Genomic DNA, 16,600 nt, shown 5'->3' with positions numbered 1-16,600 from the left:
CAACACGTGGGTAGGATGGACACATCATTCATGACTTTTGAAACCATGGGTGGCACCTCTGGCAGGAAGGTGGTGTGAGTGTGAGCAATACAACGTGGGAAGTTAAGAGGGCATGAGTTCTAGTCATGGTTCTGCCACTGACTCATCGTGTGGCCTGGTGCAGTTCAGTTTCAATTTCCCAAACTTAATTTTGTTGTTTCCTCACTTTTACATGCTTGACTTGACTACATTTTCCAATGTAGATTTTTGTGTATGTGATGTTTATAAATATACAGATATGCATGTGTGCAGTACATACACATACACACACTATATATATATATATATATACACACACGCACACACACACACACACACACACACACACACATTCTATTCAAATCACAGTGCTTACACGCTCCCATTGCTATCCCTCTATCATATAAAATGGCTTAGCACAGTTCCCTCCCACAGATCTTTACATCTTTTTATCTCAATATTTTCTAGGCCATCAGCCAATCTTCATGCTGGTATTGATTTGTCTTTTGCTTATTGATACTGCAGAAATGCTTTGTTGGCATTTTCTTCAGGATAGCACTGCAGTAGGACAATTCTACAGCATTCTTCATATCTAACATCCAGTATCACTTCACATAAGGGGAAGGACTATAGGGATTCAAAGTGAGGTACAGTAAACAAAATTCATTATTAGACAGGAAAAAAAAAAACCAACTGCCAGATGTGGCCTGACCTTTAAATGCATTGATCAGAATAGCATTTCTCAATAGCTGCCCCTCACACATTTCCTCCCTGAACTGTGAAGATGTGGATCGATTACTGCAGCAAGTCAATTATCTACCTGCCACAGTGCTCTATCCGAATTCTGCTGTGTGAAGTAGCTGGCCTGAGATGTCCTTGCTTCTCATAAAGCATTCCATTTATTTAGGGCAGTGCCAATAAAAAAGGGGGAAAAATGCTGTTGATAACCATACCACTTTATATACGTTCTGTTACACTTTACAGGGAGTCTGCAAGCAAATCTACCATAGAGTGTTTAACATGAGTGGACATTTCTTTTATGCTGGGAGCAGGGAAATATAGCCACAAATTCTGGTACTTTCATTTCCATTTTTATTAGGGCTGTCAAGAGATTAAAAAAATTAATCGCGATTAATCGCACTGTTAAACAATAATAGAATATCATTTATTTAAATATTTTTGGATGTTTTCTACATTTTCAAATATATTGATTTCATTTACAACACAGAATACAAAGTGCGCAGTGCTCACTTTATATTTATTTTTAATACAAATATTTGCACTGTAAAAAACAAAAGAAATATTACATTTCAATTCACCTAATACAAGTACTGTAGTGCAATCTCTTTATCATGAAAGTTGAACTTACAATGTCGAATTATGTATAAAAAAAACTGCATTCAAAAATAAAACAAAGTCCACTCAGTCCTATTTCAGCCACTCACTCAGACAAACAAGTTTGTTTACATTTGCAGGAGATAATGGTGCCCGCTTCTTATTTACAATGTCACCAGAAAGTGAGAACAGGCATTCGCATGGCACTGTTGTAACCAGTGTCACAAGATATTTACAGGCCAGATGTGCTAAAGATTCATATGTCCCTTCATGCTTCAACCACCATTCCAGGGGACATGCATCCATGCTGATGACAGGTTCTGCTCGATAACAATCCAAAATAGAGCGGACCGATGCATGTTCATTTTCATTATCTGAATCAGATGCTACCAGCAGAAGGTTGATTTTTTTTTTTGGTGGTTCATGTTCTGTAGTTTCCACATCCAAGTGTTGCTCTTTTAAGACTTCTGAAAGCATGCTCCACATCTCATCCCTCTCAGATTTTGGAAAGCACTTCAGATTCTTAAAGCTTAGGTCGAGTGCTGTAGCTATTTTTAGAAATCTCACATTGGTACCACCTTTGTGTTTTGTCAAATCTGCGGACAGCGTTTGTAAACCAAACAACATTGGCTGGGTGGGTCATCATCCGAGGCTATTATAACATGAAATATATGGCAAAATGTGGGTGTATAAGAGGAGGGGACATACAATTTTCCCCCAAGGAGTTCAGTCACAAATTTAATTAATGCACTTTTTTTTTTTTTTTTTAAACTAACATCATCAGCATGGAAGCATGTCCTCCAGAATGGTGACTGAAGCATGAGGGGGGCATATGAATGTTTAGCATATCTGGCACGTAAACAGTACCTTGCAACGCTGGCTACATAAGTGCCATGTGAACGCCTGTTCTCACTTTCAGGTGACACTGTAAATAAGAAGCAGGCAGCAGCATCTCCCGTAAATGTAAACAGTCTTGTTTGTCTTAGCAATTGGCTGAACAAGAAGTAGGACTGAGTGGTCTTGTAGGCTCTAAAATTTTACATTGTTTTGTTTTGGAGTGCAGTTATGTAACAAAAAAAAATCTACATTTGTAAATTACACTTTCATGACAGAGATTGCACTACGATACTTGTATGAGGTGAATTGAAAAATGCTATTTCTTTCATTTATCATTTTTACAGTGCAAATATTTGTGATCAAAAATAATATAAAGTGAGTACTGTACACTTTGTATTCTCTGTTGTAATAGAAATCAGTATATTTAAAATGTAGAAAAATATCCAAAAATATTTAATAAATTTCAACTGGTATTCTATTGTTTAACTGTATGATTAATCGCGATTAATTTTTTTAATCGCAGTTAATTTTTTTGAGTTAATTGTGTGAGTTAACTGCAATTGACAGCCCTAATTTTTATCATACCAAATGCCAGCAGATTTTATAAGGATCCCACCAGAAAATATAAATGCCTGAATGAATCCCAGGGATCAAATAAAAACACACCAAAAAAAAGTGTAATTTCTATACAAATAAAAAGGCTTTTAGGGCTAAGCAATGCTAATTTTAAACACAGTACACCAAAGGGCAATTATTTACATGAAGCACACTGAGTGCAAACACAGATTCAAAACTTGGGTAACAATGAGCTAGATTGTTTCAGAAACAGAAAGGGGAATAGAGACTCTAGTATGTCTCCTTGGCTACGTGCATCCCAGCTGGGAATGTCCTTCCTTATATTATAGCAGTGTCCTGAACTGGATACTCCTAATTAAGTTAGATTCCTGTGCTACTTTTTCTTATTTGACTCATTCCTCCCCCTGCCAGGGGACCAGTATAATTAGGCTTGGAAGGATTAGATTTTTATTGGTAAATGTTGGTCAACATCCATTTCACTGCACATACAAAAACTGATGAAAAAATATTTCCATCAATAATCTAAATCTGAAGACAGAAAAAGAAAGAAAAATGCTGCTTGAGAACTTATTAGAGTTTGATTTAAGGATATTTACTTTGTATATTTTGACAGGTGATGTTGACAATTTATGTTGAACAGTTATAAAGCTTTAACTTGGTGAATCAACTTCTACAGTCATTAAATGTCTGACCCTCCCCTCAATTTCCCACAACTGTGAAAATTGAAATTGACAAAAGTAAAAAAAAAGCTAAAAAATAAACAGATAGTATCCACTGAAATTATTAAAAAATAAAAATCAAATTCTGCCAAGTCTAAATATAATATACAAACCTTTCATCCCATTCACACAGTTCAGTCAATCTGAATTTAGTGAAAGTCATACGCTCCTTATTGATTTCCTATGTGCTCAGAAATCCTGTGCACTAAGGCCTGCTTGCTGCCTGAACCAATACCTTGCCTACTGGGACTGGAAGCTCCGCTGGTTGTGAAACACAGTATCCATGAAAATTAGATTTGGGGGCAGGAAGTCTCACTCCTGGACACGAACCAATGAGATGGGATTTTGGCATTGATAAGTACGGTAGAATTTCAAATCTTTCAACAACGAGCACCTAGTTATAAAGGAGAATCTGTCTCTGACTAATGAATATGAGTAAGTACAACTGAAAAGAAACTAAACAACATATTTTGCTTGCTAATTCTTTCCTTCACTTAAGAAACGCTGAAGTTTTACAGGCGCACGTTCAACTCCTAGCTCTTCCTTCTTTCTGTCTCTCTCTCTCTCTCTCTCTCTCTCTCTCTCTCTCTCTTTTTTTTTTTCTTTTAAAGAGAGGAGGGATGGCCCAGTGGTTACGGTACTAGCCGGAGACTTAGAAAACAGATTCAAGTCCTTGCTCTGCTCCATGCTTCCTGTGTGACAAGTCACATAGCCTCTCTGCCTCAGTTAATTTACCGGTGTGTTGTGAGGATAAATGCATTAATGACTGAGACACACACTGATACCATAGTGATTGGGCCATATAAGATTTTTCAAACTGCAGAACTGACAGTTAGCTCGCTGTTTTGTTTCTTAGTTATTTCAGCTCAAAGTTTCCATAATAAAGCATCTTTTCACACCTCAATCCAGCTGAAATACGTCAGTTTTAACTGAATGAGTCTTTTCCAAGACAAGATAATGAACTTGCAGAAAAAGAGATTCAAATTCTGGGACATGAACAACTCTGAAGATTCCTGAACATGTTTGCCAGGTGTGACAGTGACCAGTTTACATGGGTTTTTATGGCCTGTCTTACTTGAACACATAAAGGCCTTTACTGAGATCCTGAAACACATCCCAGATTGCCTTTGTTGCTATTTCTGTAACAAACAAATTCATGTTGAAGCTTTAGTGGCAATCATCCAACAACCCCCAAATAGGATTCAGTTCAGTAGATATAAGCAAAAGGCCACAATAACACAGAAGCAATGAATCTGAGGACTATAAGTGATGTCAATTAGGACCATGTACGTCAATTAGGATCATTAGCACGTCAGTTCAGCTGGAGAATATAAAAGGCAGACTCTTCCCGCATTATCTTTTTTATCTGAAGTTCACCTAAAATTCCACCCATCTCCCTGGAGCCCTGAGTTGAATGGATTTTATACCATTACAGGGTATCTGCAGAATCCCTTGATCTTTAATCCACCAATTCAGATGCTGGGACTTTTATGGGACAGAAACAGTATTTAAAAGGCAGAGAGGCCTTGTGCGTATAGTAAAGTGCTAGGAAGCAGGAGAATCTTGCTTTTAAATCCAAGCTGTGCCACTCAAAGTACAGTCATAAGGAAGTCACTTTATTTCTGTATAGCTCAACACAGTTTGTGAATTTGGTGAAGGATATCCCTGAATACCATATTCTGCTGAATTGAGCTATTTTAAATAAAAACTTACCTTTGTTAAACACCTGTCAACACTTGTTCCTACAGGAAGTTCCACAGTCCATAATGCAAGGTCTGTACACTACAGACAAAACTCTAGTATTCTGAGAAGATTAGGCCCAGGCCAATTAGGAGTTTGCACATACCCATAATCTGTCTGAAACAGGCAGGGCAGGAATTAATTCCTCTCTTTTACTACACATCTGGAGGAATCATAATGCTTTTTTTTTTACCAGGTGAATTTGATATACGTGTAGGGCTTGCTTGCTTATTACAAAAAGCTGCTACATTATGCCAATTCGGGGAGCTCAACATAGGGAGTCACAAACCTCCAATAGGTGTCAGGTTTTGAGCCACACTGCCTTTCCCATATTGCTCAATGTGGTATTGGAGATTGCCCAAGTTTGAGAACCACAGTACTAAATGAAGTGAGCTGTAGCTCACGAAAGCTCATGCTCAAATAAACTGGTTAGTCTCCAAGGTGCCACAAGTACTCCTTTTCTTTTTGCGAATACAGATTAGCACGGCTGTTACTCTGAAACCAGTACTAAATGGTTATACTTTGATTAATGAATTAACCAGAAAAAGAAGAGCCAACTTCTGAGCCTGATCTTGCTCCCATTAAGGTCTGTACGAGTTCTGTCACTGATTTTAACAGAAGCAGCAGCAGCGAACACAGTATTTATAGATGCAATTTATAGCTTTTCAACAGCCAACTAGAAAACTGGAGTAAAAATATTTAGCTTCATTCTTTTCAAAAAAATTTCAGTTCCACTCATTTTATACTAGGTCTACCTTCCTGAATTTGTACAGCTCCTGTTCTATTCTAACAATATCAGAATAAAAGATTCTGTAACAATCAACAAAAAATTACACACAAAACTAGAATCTTTTAAACAGAACACCCCACTGAACAAACATTTAAATAACTGATACATTGAGAAAAATGTGATCACACTATAAAACTGTCTGTTTATCAAGGTCAGCTGTAAACCTAATATTGCTAAGTATACAGTCAGTTATGAAGTGTGCCATGTTGGTTCCACTCTCTCCCTCCACACAGGTAGTTCTCTTTGGCCTGATTCTGTTTTACTTACCACAATTTTACACTGGTGTAACTCCATACACTACAGTAGAGTTACTCTCAATCTACACTCATGTAAATGAGATCACAATCAGGAACTCCAGGCCCAAATTCCCGTTGCTATGGTCCTCTTTGTGCCACGTAAGAGAGAATTTTAAGGCCCATAGAAAGGATCAGCACCTAAGCAAATTATCTGCGTCATTAAGCAGAATGAATGATCACAACTTCACAGACTTTTGTAAAAAGAAAAGGAGTACTTGTGGCACCTTAGAGACTAACAAATTTATTAGAGCATAAGCTTTCGTGAGCTACAGCTCACTTCATCGGATGCATACAGTGGAAAATATAGTGGGGAGATTTTATATACACAGAGAACATGAAACCATGGGTGTTACCATACAGACTGTAACAAGAGTGATCAGGAAAGGTGAGCTATTACCAGCAGGAGAGCACGGGGGGGCGGGACCTTTTGTAGTGATAATCAAGGTGGGTCATTTCCAGCAGTTGACAAGAACAGTAGGAGGGGAAATAAACAAGGGGAAATAGTTTTATTTTGTGTAATGACACATCCACTCCCAGTCTTTATTCAAGCCTAAGTTAATTGTATCCAGTTTGCAAATTAATTCCAATTCAGTAGTCTCTCATTGGAGTCTGTTTTTGAAGTTTTTTTGTTGAAGAATTGCCACTTTTAGGTCTGTAATCGAGTGACCAAAGAGACTGAAGTGTTCTCCAACTGGTTTTTGAATGTTATAATTCTTGACATCTGATTTGTGTCCATTTATTCTTTTACGTAGAGACTGTCCAGTTTGGCCAATTGTGTCAACATATCTATTCAGGGGACACCATCATAGGGCTTAATCACATCAGCCACACTATCAGAAGCTCGTTCATCTGTGCATCTACCAATGTGATATATGCCGTCATGTGCCAGCAATGCCCCTCTGCCATGTACATTGGCCAAACCGGACAGTCTCTACGTAAAAGAATCAATGGACACAAATCAGGCGTCAAGAATTATAACATTCAAAAACCAGTTGGAGAATTCTTCAATCTCTTTGGTCACTCGATTACAGACCTAAAAGTGGCAATTCTTCAACAAAAAAAATATCAAAAACAGACTCCAACGAGAGACTGCTGAATTGGAATGAATTTGCAAACTGGATACAATTAACTTAGGCTTGAATAAAGACTGGGAGTGGATGGGTCATTACACAAAGTAGAACCATTTCTCCTTGTTTATTTTCCCTCCTACTGTTCTTGTAAAGTGCTGGAAATGGCCCACTTTGATTATCACTACTAAAGGTTTCTCCCCCCACCCCCGCTCTCCTGCTAGTAATAGCTCACCTTTCCTGATCTCACTCATTACAGTCTGTATGGTAACACCCATGGTTTCATGTTCTCTGTGTATATAAAATCTCCCCACTATATTTTCCACTGTATGCATCCGATGAAGTGAGCTGTAGCTCACGAAAGCTTATGCTCTAATAAATCTGTTAGTCTCTAAGGTGCCACAAGTACTCCATTTCTTTTTACGGATACAGACTAACACGGCTGCTACTCTGAAACCAGATTTTTGTAATGTCTGCAGTAAGGCAACTGTGAAGTGATGTGGTAGGAGCCTCCCCTACTGGGAAGCTATGAAGCAGTTGTATCCAGTCAGAGGATGGTTTTTTTTAAGGGCAGGTATAGTAAGCTGATATACTGGGAGTGGCTGGGTCATTACACATATTGAATCTATTTCCCCATGTTAAGTATCCTCACACCTTCTTGTCAACTGTCTAAATGGGCCATCTTGATTATCACTACAGAAGTTTTTTTCTTCTGCTGCTAATAGCTCATCTTAATTAATTAGCCTCTTACAGTTTGTATGGCAACTTCCACCTTCTCTGTATGTGTGTATATATATCTTCTTACTATATGTTCCATTCAATGCATCCGATGAAGTGGGCTGTAGTCCTCGAAAGCTTATGCTCTAATAAATTTGTTAGTCTCTAAGGTACCACAAATACTCCTGTTCTTTTTACTGAAGACCCTGCCTCACATCCAATGAGTAATTCTGAAGTGACGGAATTGGGTTGCAGCATTCTTGGTAAACAATTTTAGCAAGTCTGTAATGAGAGTCTTGAGTAAGTCCAATTATTATTATCACTGTCTGCTTAATGCAGGAGAAGGAGTTATGATGATTTAACAAATAAATACAAAAGGTTTGTAAATGTTCCTCCAGTAAAGAATGCATGAATAGGGCATTTCATTATTTTTATTCTATGTTAAAATGCAAGAGAAGCATTACTGAAAAACAAAACCACTAAAGAAAGGAATTTGGCTTATCTTTGCTTGATCAGATTTGGGTGAGGGGAAGAAATGTTAAACAATTAGGTTTACAGGAACGGACAGTATTCCTTTGACTAGTTTGCAGTTTATGGGCAGCCTTTAAAATATATTCTTTGTATAAACAAGCACTGGAACTGCAAGTGTGCTTGATTCTCCAACATTACAAGTCTTTGCATTTTTATTCAGATAACTGTGCCTAGGGGATGGTCCCCATAAGATGAAGGCTCAGTACCATGGGGCGATGAACACCCTCAACTCTCAGTGAGTTCCACAGGAGCTGAGAGTACGTGGTGCCTCATAAGGTAAATTCCAATACTGGTTCAAGGCCTGCCACTGTTGTTCGGTCTATCCAGGTTTTTTGTATTTTTGTGATGTTAAGGGGAGCTATGGGTGTTGCGTTAATGCCACTGACAGGGCAATATGCCAGGGGCTGTTACACCTCGATTTCTATACTCTCCCAACTGTGAATTATTTTTCATATAAGTCTTAAGCTGGATTGAATGCTTCTAACTGAGCATGATCCCCTTGCTTATGATGTTATTTATATTCAGAGATCGAAGCCAGAAAACTAGGTTATCCATTTATGAACAATATAATCACTTATTGATGGTCAGGGATTAAGAGTTGATAACCAGATGTTAAGTAAGACACTGTACCAAAGCAGGAGGAGAAGATGGAGACATAAAGCACAGTTTGTTCTCAAGGGAAACTGTGACAATGATCATCATCATTATGAGTAAACCAAAGTGAACAGTTCTGAGGTTCTTATTCCTACTCTGTGGCTAGCTGTGGCTTTACACCAAGTAATGTACGATCTAACTAAACTGAATATAAATTCTACAGCAGTTTTCACTCAGTTATTGTTATAAACTACCCAATAAATTGTCACTTAATCCCCACCAAAACATCCAGGATATACAAACAGCATAAACAATAACAGTTTAATGTATTTTACAGTGAAGACATCAGATAACTGCTTTATCAGACATACGAACCAGGAATACTTCACACTAAATCAATTTTGCACCAGTAACCTGATCTCTGCAACATTCATTGCTGCTAAGCTTTCTTGCCATTAATTAAAGCAGGAATTGTGCTGGTATAAAATAAATGCACCATCCCATTTATACACTGCCTGTTCAAGAGGAAACAGCTTTCATAGCAGGGTTTGAGATGAGACAAACTCTCCTCTTCCCACTCATTCCCTTTCAATTGCCAATGGTCAGTTTTATAAAATCCCATCACAGCATTGACTGCCATTCTCCAGCAGATTATTGATTTTATTTCTGCTGGTGTTCATAAGACAAATTACTGGGACCGTGGACTCAGTCTGTCCACTACATGTATCTTTGGAGCAGCCATGTAGAATAACAAATGTCATCTATCATCTTTTTGTGCAATACTAAGTTCTAGCTGATTTTGTCAGTAATCCGAATGATCTACAAATTGTAGTACACTGCTGCTTAGATCAGGGATGGGCAACTGGAGAGCAGGGGGCTTCATCCGACCAACCAGATCATTTCATTTGGTCTGCCACAGTCCCAGCTCAGGACAGAAGGTCTGGCAGCACCAGGGCTAAGAAGGGGGCATGGCAGGGTGGGGCATCGCAGGGGGGAAGGCCGGCCTGCACATATGCATGTATCACATACCCTGTGGCGAGATCCAATGGGCTGGAGCAGAGAGCTGGGTCCAGCACCGTAGGACCAGAGCTACTGCTATAGGGTGAGTGCGGGACGGGCTCGCTCTCTAACCCTGCCTGCTTGGGGCCTCCCACCACCCAGGGACAAGGCACTCTCCCACCCAAGTTATCCTTCCCCTGGGGGCAGGACCCAACACTCCCCGACCCACCAAAGGATTTTACTGGATTTTGTGGCCCTCTAGTACCTTTCAAGTTGCCAATCCCTGACTTAGATGGTAATATTATTAGGCCCAGTGTTGAAACCTGTGTACACATACAATCTAAATGGACCAAGGACAGGAGAAACAGATCCGAAGTACCTTGGTTAGGCACCCCCTCCTCTCAATTTCACCAGTGTAAATTATAAATTAGTTTAACTGAAGTCAACAGAATTACACAAGCCAATGTAAGATGAAAATCAGGCCCTAATCTTAGGCCTGGTCTACACTCAGTGTTTGTACAAGTATAATTATTTTGGTTAGGATGTGATTTTTTTTTTACTGAAAGTTATATACCAGTACTGTCCATAGTGTGGACACAGTTATATCAGTAAAAAGGTATCTTGTACTCATATAGCATATTCTGCTTCCTATCCGGGAATTATACTGCTATAACCAAAATAGTTATACTGGTGTAAGCACTTTTGGGGCTTGGCTACACTTGCGAGTTACAGCGCATTAAAGCAGCTCCGGGCGCCCTAACTCACGACCCGTCCACACTGGCAAGGCACGTAGAGCTCCTGGACTCTGCAGCTGGAGCGCTCCTGGTAATCCACCTCCACCAGAAGGATAACGCTTGGTGTGTCTAGGCTGAAATGCCCCAGCGTCAATGTGAACAAGGTGTTGCACTACTGCGCTGTGATTGGCCTCTGGAAATGTCCCATAATCCCCTGAAGTCAAGTGGCCACTCTTCTCATTGTTTTGAACTCGCTGTAGGAATGCAGATATGCCCTTTCAAAGCTCCATTTCTGACATCCGGCATGCTCATCTGCTCCAGGACAAAGCAAGCCATTACTGTGGAATGCCGTGTGTGAGAGAGAGAGGCGGAGGTGAGGGGGGTCTGCTGCTGTCTGAACTTACAAGACAGCATGCTTACATACACTAAGCCCCTCCAAAACCCACTCTCTCTCCCCCGACATACACACAACTCACTCCCTGTCACACTCCACCCCACCCTCCCCCATTTGAAAAGCATGTTGCAGCCACTTGCATGCTGGGATAGTTACCACAATGCACTGCTCTCTGTGGCATTGCAAGAGCTGCTAATATGGCCATGCCAGTGCGCTTGCAGCTATCAGTGTGGACAGATTGCAGCGCTTTCCCTACTGCGCTCTACGAAGGCTGGTTTAACTCACAGCGCTCTACATCTGCAAGTGTAGCCATGCCCTTACACTGAGGAAAATTAATCTCAATTAACTAAGGGCTTGGCTACACTTGCGAGTTAGAGTGCATTAAAGCAGCCCCGGGCGCCCTACCTCATGACGCATCCACACTGGCAAGGCACGTAGAGCGCTCTGACACCGTGGCTAGAGCGTTCCTGGTAATCCACCTCAACGAGTGGAATAACATTTGATGCGCCCCCGCTGGAGCGCCGCAGCGCCAGTGTGGATGCCCTGGTCTGTCAGTGCACTCTGATCGGCCTCCAGAAGCGTCCCACAATGTCTGTTCTAGCCACTCTGGTCATCACTTTGAACTCTACTGCCCTGCCCTCAGGTGACCAACCATCAGACCCGCCCTTTAAATTCTCTGGGAATTTTGAAAATCCCCTTCCTGTTTGCTCAGCCAGGTGTGGAGTGCTCTCAGCGAATCCTTCCAGGTGACCATGCCTCCACATGCCAGGCAATCCCCAGTATGGAGCAACGGTGAGTTGCTGGACCTCATCAATGTTTGGGGGGAGGAAGCTGTCCAGTCCCAACTGCACTCCAGCCGCAGGAATTACGATATCTTTGGGGAGATATCAAGGGACATGATGGAAAGGGGCCATGAGCGGGACGCACTGCAGTGCAGGGTTAAAGTGAAGGAGCTGTGGAATGCCTACCACAATGCCCACAAGGCAAACCACCGCTCTGGTGCTGCCCCTGCAACCTGCCATTTCTACAAAAAGCTAGATGCAATACTGGGGGGCGACCCCACCTCCACTCCGAGGACCACCATGGACACCTCAGAGGCCAATTCAACAAGGCAGGAGGAGGAGGAGGAGGAGGAGGAGGAAAGCGGGAGCGAGGGTGCTGAGGAGGAGGGAGACACCCCGGCATCCCTAGATGCATGCAGCCAGGAGCTGTTCTCAAGCCATGAGGAAGGTAGCCAGTCGCAGCGGCCGGTGCTTGGGGAAGGACAAACACCAGAGGAGGTTCCTGGCTTTTATAAGTGGCTTTTATTTTGGGAATGAAGTTATTCAGTGCGGACTCTTGGGGCGAGGAAGGTTAGGGCTGCATGCATGCCTAGATGCGGAATAGGGCGTTGATGTGCTTTCTCACATTGCAGTAATTGGCCTCAGTGATCTCTTCAAAGGTCTTATTCAGAAGTTGGGAAATGTGCTTGTGCACGTTTCCTGGGAGAGCCACGGTGGTCCTTGTCCCAGTCAGGCTAACATGTCCACGTCACTGTGCTGTGAGGGGCGGGGGAACCATTGCTGCACACAGGCAAGCTGCATATGGGCCAGGGCAGAAGCCACATTGCAGTAGAAGACCCTCCCTTGCTTCCCAGGTCACCCTCAGCAGCGAGGTATCTTCCAGGACGAACTCCTGTGGAAAATGTGGGGAGAGTGTTCAGTATAGGGGCCCCTTGCAGCTGTTGGCTCTTCCCAAGGCACAGAAACCTAGAGGACAGTGCGGCTGTGAAACTATCAGTCCCCCTTGACCCAGTGCTTACTCATCATTTTGGGGCTCCCGTGGGTTATGTGCGCTCGCTTTAGGATGGGCAAATTATGCTATTGTGTAGACTGTGCTTGCCCTTAAGTACTGGGGAATCATTGCTCCGTCTGGTGTGAACAATGCTGCCTCTGTTAAGTATTGCATTTTGCCTTTACAGATGCAACCTTGAGATCTCAGCTGTCGGTGTTATCACCGACCGAAAAACTTCAATGAATTAGGAAGAGGCCACATAAAAGCAAAGAAGCCATGCTGCATGAAGTCATGCAGCAGTCTCTTAATGAGAATCAAAAATTGCAGGAGTGGAGGGAGAGTGAAAGGAGGATCCGCCATCAGAATGCGGAGCACCGGCACAAAAAAGTGTGGAGCTCTGTCAGCAAAGCATGGAGCGGCTGATAAGCATCATGGAGCGCCAAGCAGACTCGATCCAGGCACTCGTAGCCATGCAGGCAGAGCATTACCACGCTCACCCCCCCTGCAGCCCTTGTCCCAAAACTCTTTCCCTTGTGCCCCCATGTCACCTCCAACCCACTATCCCCAACATCCGGGTTCTTATCGCCACCAGCTGCCTCCAACACCTGCAGCTTCACCACCCAGCCCTGAAAACTACGACTCTTACCCGCTGCACTCAACCCCCTTCACCATGCAGTACAGCCACCCTGAAGTGCAGCACTCATTGCACAGCACTCCAGACAGGAAGGCTGAGTATGATAACAGGACATATGCAAATCTGTGATTGTACCGTTCCCGACCCCGCCCTTGCCCTTTCTGTTTCCCAAGCAGTTGTGTTTCTTTTCAATAAATGAATTTTCTTTTCAATAAATGGATTTTTTGGCTTTGAAAAATTCTTTATTATTCCATAAAGTAAAAGATACCTTAGCCCAGGAAAGAAACAGGCACTGCAAGTCAGCGTAGCAAATACAGATTCCTACTAACATTGGAACCAAGGCACTTCACTCCCATGCAGGGCACCAGACATTACTGGTGGCTTTCAGCCTCAAATTGTTCCCTCAAGGAATCACTAATCCTTGCAGCCCCACGCTGGGCCCCTCTAATAGCCCTGCTCTCTGGCTGTTCAAATTCAGCCTCCAGGTGTTGAACCTCCAAGTTCCATGCCTGAGTGAATCGTTCACCCTTCCCTTCACAAATGTTATGGAGGGTACAGCACGCAGATATAACTGCGGGGACGCTGTCATCAGCCAGGTCCAGCTTCCCATACAGAGAGTGCCAGCGGCCCTTTAAACAGCCAAAAGCACACTACACAGTCATTCTGCACTGGCTCAGCCTGTTGTTGAACTGCTCCTTGCTGCTGTCAAGGCTCCCTGTGTAGGGTTTCATGAGCCATGGCATTAAAGGGTAAGCGGGGTCTCCAAGGATCACAATGGACATTTTGACTTCCCGTACAGCGATCTTCTGGTCTGGGAAAAAAGTCCCAGCTTGCAGCTTCCTGAACAGGCCAGTGTTCCGAAAGATGCGTATGTCATGCACCTTTCCAGGCCAGCCTGCATTAATGTCAATGAAACGCCCACGGTGATCCACAAGCACCTGGAGAACCATAGAGAAATACCCCTTCCAATTAACGTACTCGGAGGCTAGGTGGGCTGGTGCCAGAATTGGAATGTGTGTCCCATCTATCGCCCCTCCACAGTTAGGGAAACCCATTTGTGCAAAGCCAGCCACAATGTCATGCACGTTACCCAGAGTCATGGTTCTTCTGAGCAGGATGCAATTAATGGCCCTGCAAACTTGCATCAAGGTCGATTTTCACACTCCAAACTGGTTAGCAACCGATCGGTAGCTGTCTGGAGTTGCCAGCTTCCAGACTGCAATAGCCACCTGCTTCTCCACCATCAGGGCAGCTCTCAATCTCGTGGCCTTGCGCCGCAGGGTGGGGTTGAGCTCATCACACAGTCCCATGAAAGTGGCTTTTCTCATCCAAAAATTCTGCAGCCACTGCTCATCATCCCAGACTTGCATGACGATGTGATCCCACCACTCGGTGCTTGTTTCCCAAGCCCAAAAGCAGCGTTCCACAGTGGTGAGCATGTCCGTGAATGCCACAAGCAATCTCGTGTCGTATGCGTTACTCAAGTCAATATCATCGTCCGAGTCCTCACTGTCAGTTTGGATCTTAAGGAGTAACTCGACTGCCAAACATGACATGCTGGTGAGAGTCGTCAGCATATTCCTCAGCAATTCAGGCTCCATTCCCGCAGACCGAATGGGAAGACAGAGCACGCTGTACAAAAAACGTTGAAAGATGGCGCCAAGTGTGGATGGAAGCACAGAGATTGCTGGGATGCGAACCGATGTATCACAGGGCGTTGGGACAGGACCCAGAATGCCCCGCACTCCCCACCGCCTTCCCACAAGCCACAGCGCCAGAATGGGAAGAGGTGCTCTGTGGGATAGCTGCCCATAATGCACCACTCCCAGTGCCGCTGCAAGTGCCGCAAATGTGGCCACACCAGTGCGCTTGTTCCTGTCAGTGTGGACAGACTGCAGCGCTTTCCCTACTGCGCTCTCCAAGTGCTGGTTTAACTCAAAGCGCTCTACATCTGCAAGTGTAGCCATGCCCTAAAGGTGTGCATTTAAAGTGTTTTAGTTAAAGCGCATTAAACCCTTGTGTGGACACCTCATTAGGAATTACAGTGTCCTTAATTTGCTTTATTCTATTTGGAAGCTAAACCAAATTAAGGCCACTTTAATTCTGAATGAGGTATCCATACTGGGGTTTAAAGCAGTTTAACTAATCCACTTTAAATTCACACCTTTAGGTAATTCAAATTAATTTTCCTAAGTGTCCCCATGTAGACAAGCCCTTATACTGGCATAACCGCATCCACCTGGGTGGTGGTGGGGGGTTGTATTGTTTTAAGTATTCAGATATAGTTACAGTGGTACAAACTGCATGTGTAGACAAGCCCTTCAAGGACTAAATCAGCACTTAGATGCCTATATGCACATTTGGGTCCCTAATGTTTTGCACCCAAGCTTGGATGCGGAGCATATTATTATAAACAGACAAAACTTACAGAAGAATTAAATCCAAACTAAAATGTAAGGAATTAATTACTGTATGCTACTCTTGAGAGATAAATAAATACAAATATGGAAATGCGGGAGTTAGTTTGCTATGATGTCCTTAACTCAGCCTTTTGTACCCACTTCATCTCATGGTATTACAGAATAAACAAAGTAAACAACAAACAATAATAATAATGTATATCTATGGAACATTCCATCACTTGAGGATTTCAGAGCATTTAAACATTAACTAAGCCTCAACACCATGGAGAAGAATGAAAGAGGAGTTGTCCCTATTTTATAGACAGTGAACCAAGGCATAAGGTGAAATTCATTCCTGTTCAGAGAGCCAGCATAAAACATATGCACCACTTAAGTCTTATTTTGTGGACTTACGTGGCATATAGGTCTTTTGCTGAAGTTCAC

General features: G+C 42.6%; 1 protein-coding gene and 1 long non-coding RNA gene across 6 annotated transcripts in view; one reads left to right on the top strand and one right to left on the bottom strand.

Moving 5' to 3' along the window:
* Window positions 1-13,922, top strand: part of LOC141985018 (uncharacterized) — an 86,795-nt gene extending 72,873 nt beyond the window's left edge. For 4 of the 5 annotated variants that reach the window (XR_012638851.1, XR_012638854.1, XR_012638853.1 and 1 more), the window contains exons 2-4: window positions 8,787-8,902; window positions 12,060-12,139; window positions 13,308-13,922. This is a non-coding gene — a long non-coding RNA (uncharacterized LOC141985018). Of the gene's footprint in view, window positions 1-3,817; window positions 3,921-8,786; window positions 8,903-12,059; window positions 12,140-13,307 lie in introns of those variants that run through there. The other variant, XR_012638852.1, reaches the window with a different exon arrangement.
* Window positions 1-16,600, bottom strand: part of TULP4 (TUB like protein 4) — a 272,567-nt gene that overhangs the window by 28,974 nt on the left and 226,993 nt on the right. The window lies entirely within an intron of this gene.

This window comes from Natator depressus, chromosome 3 (genome assembly GCF_965152275.1).
Source record: "Natator depressus isolate rNatDep1 chromosome 3, rNatDep2.hap1, whole genome shotgun sequence".
Taxonomy (NCBI): Eukaryota; Metazoa; Chordata; order Testudines; family Cheloniidae; genus Natator; species Natator depressus.
This window is presented reverse-complemented; position numbering and strand designations above follow the sequence as displayed.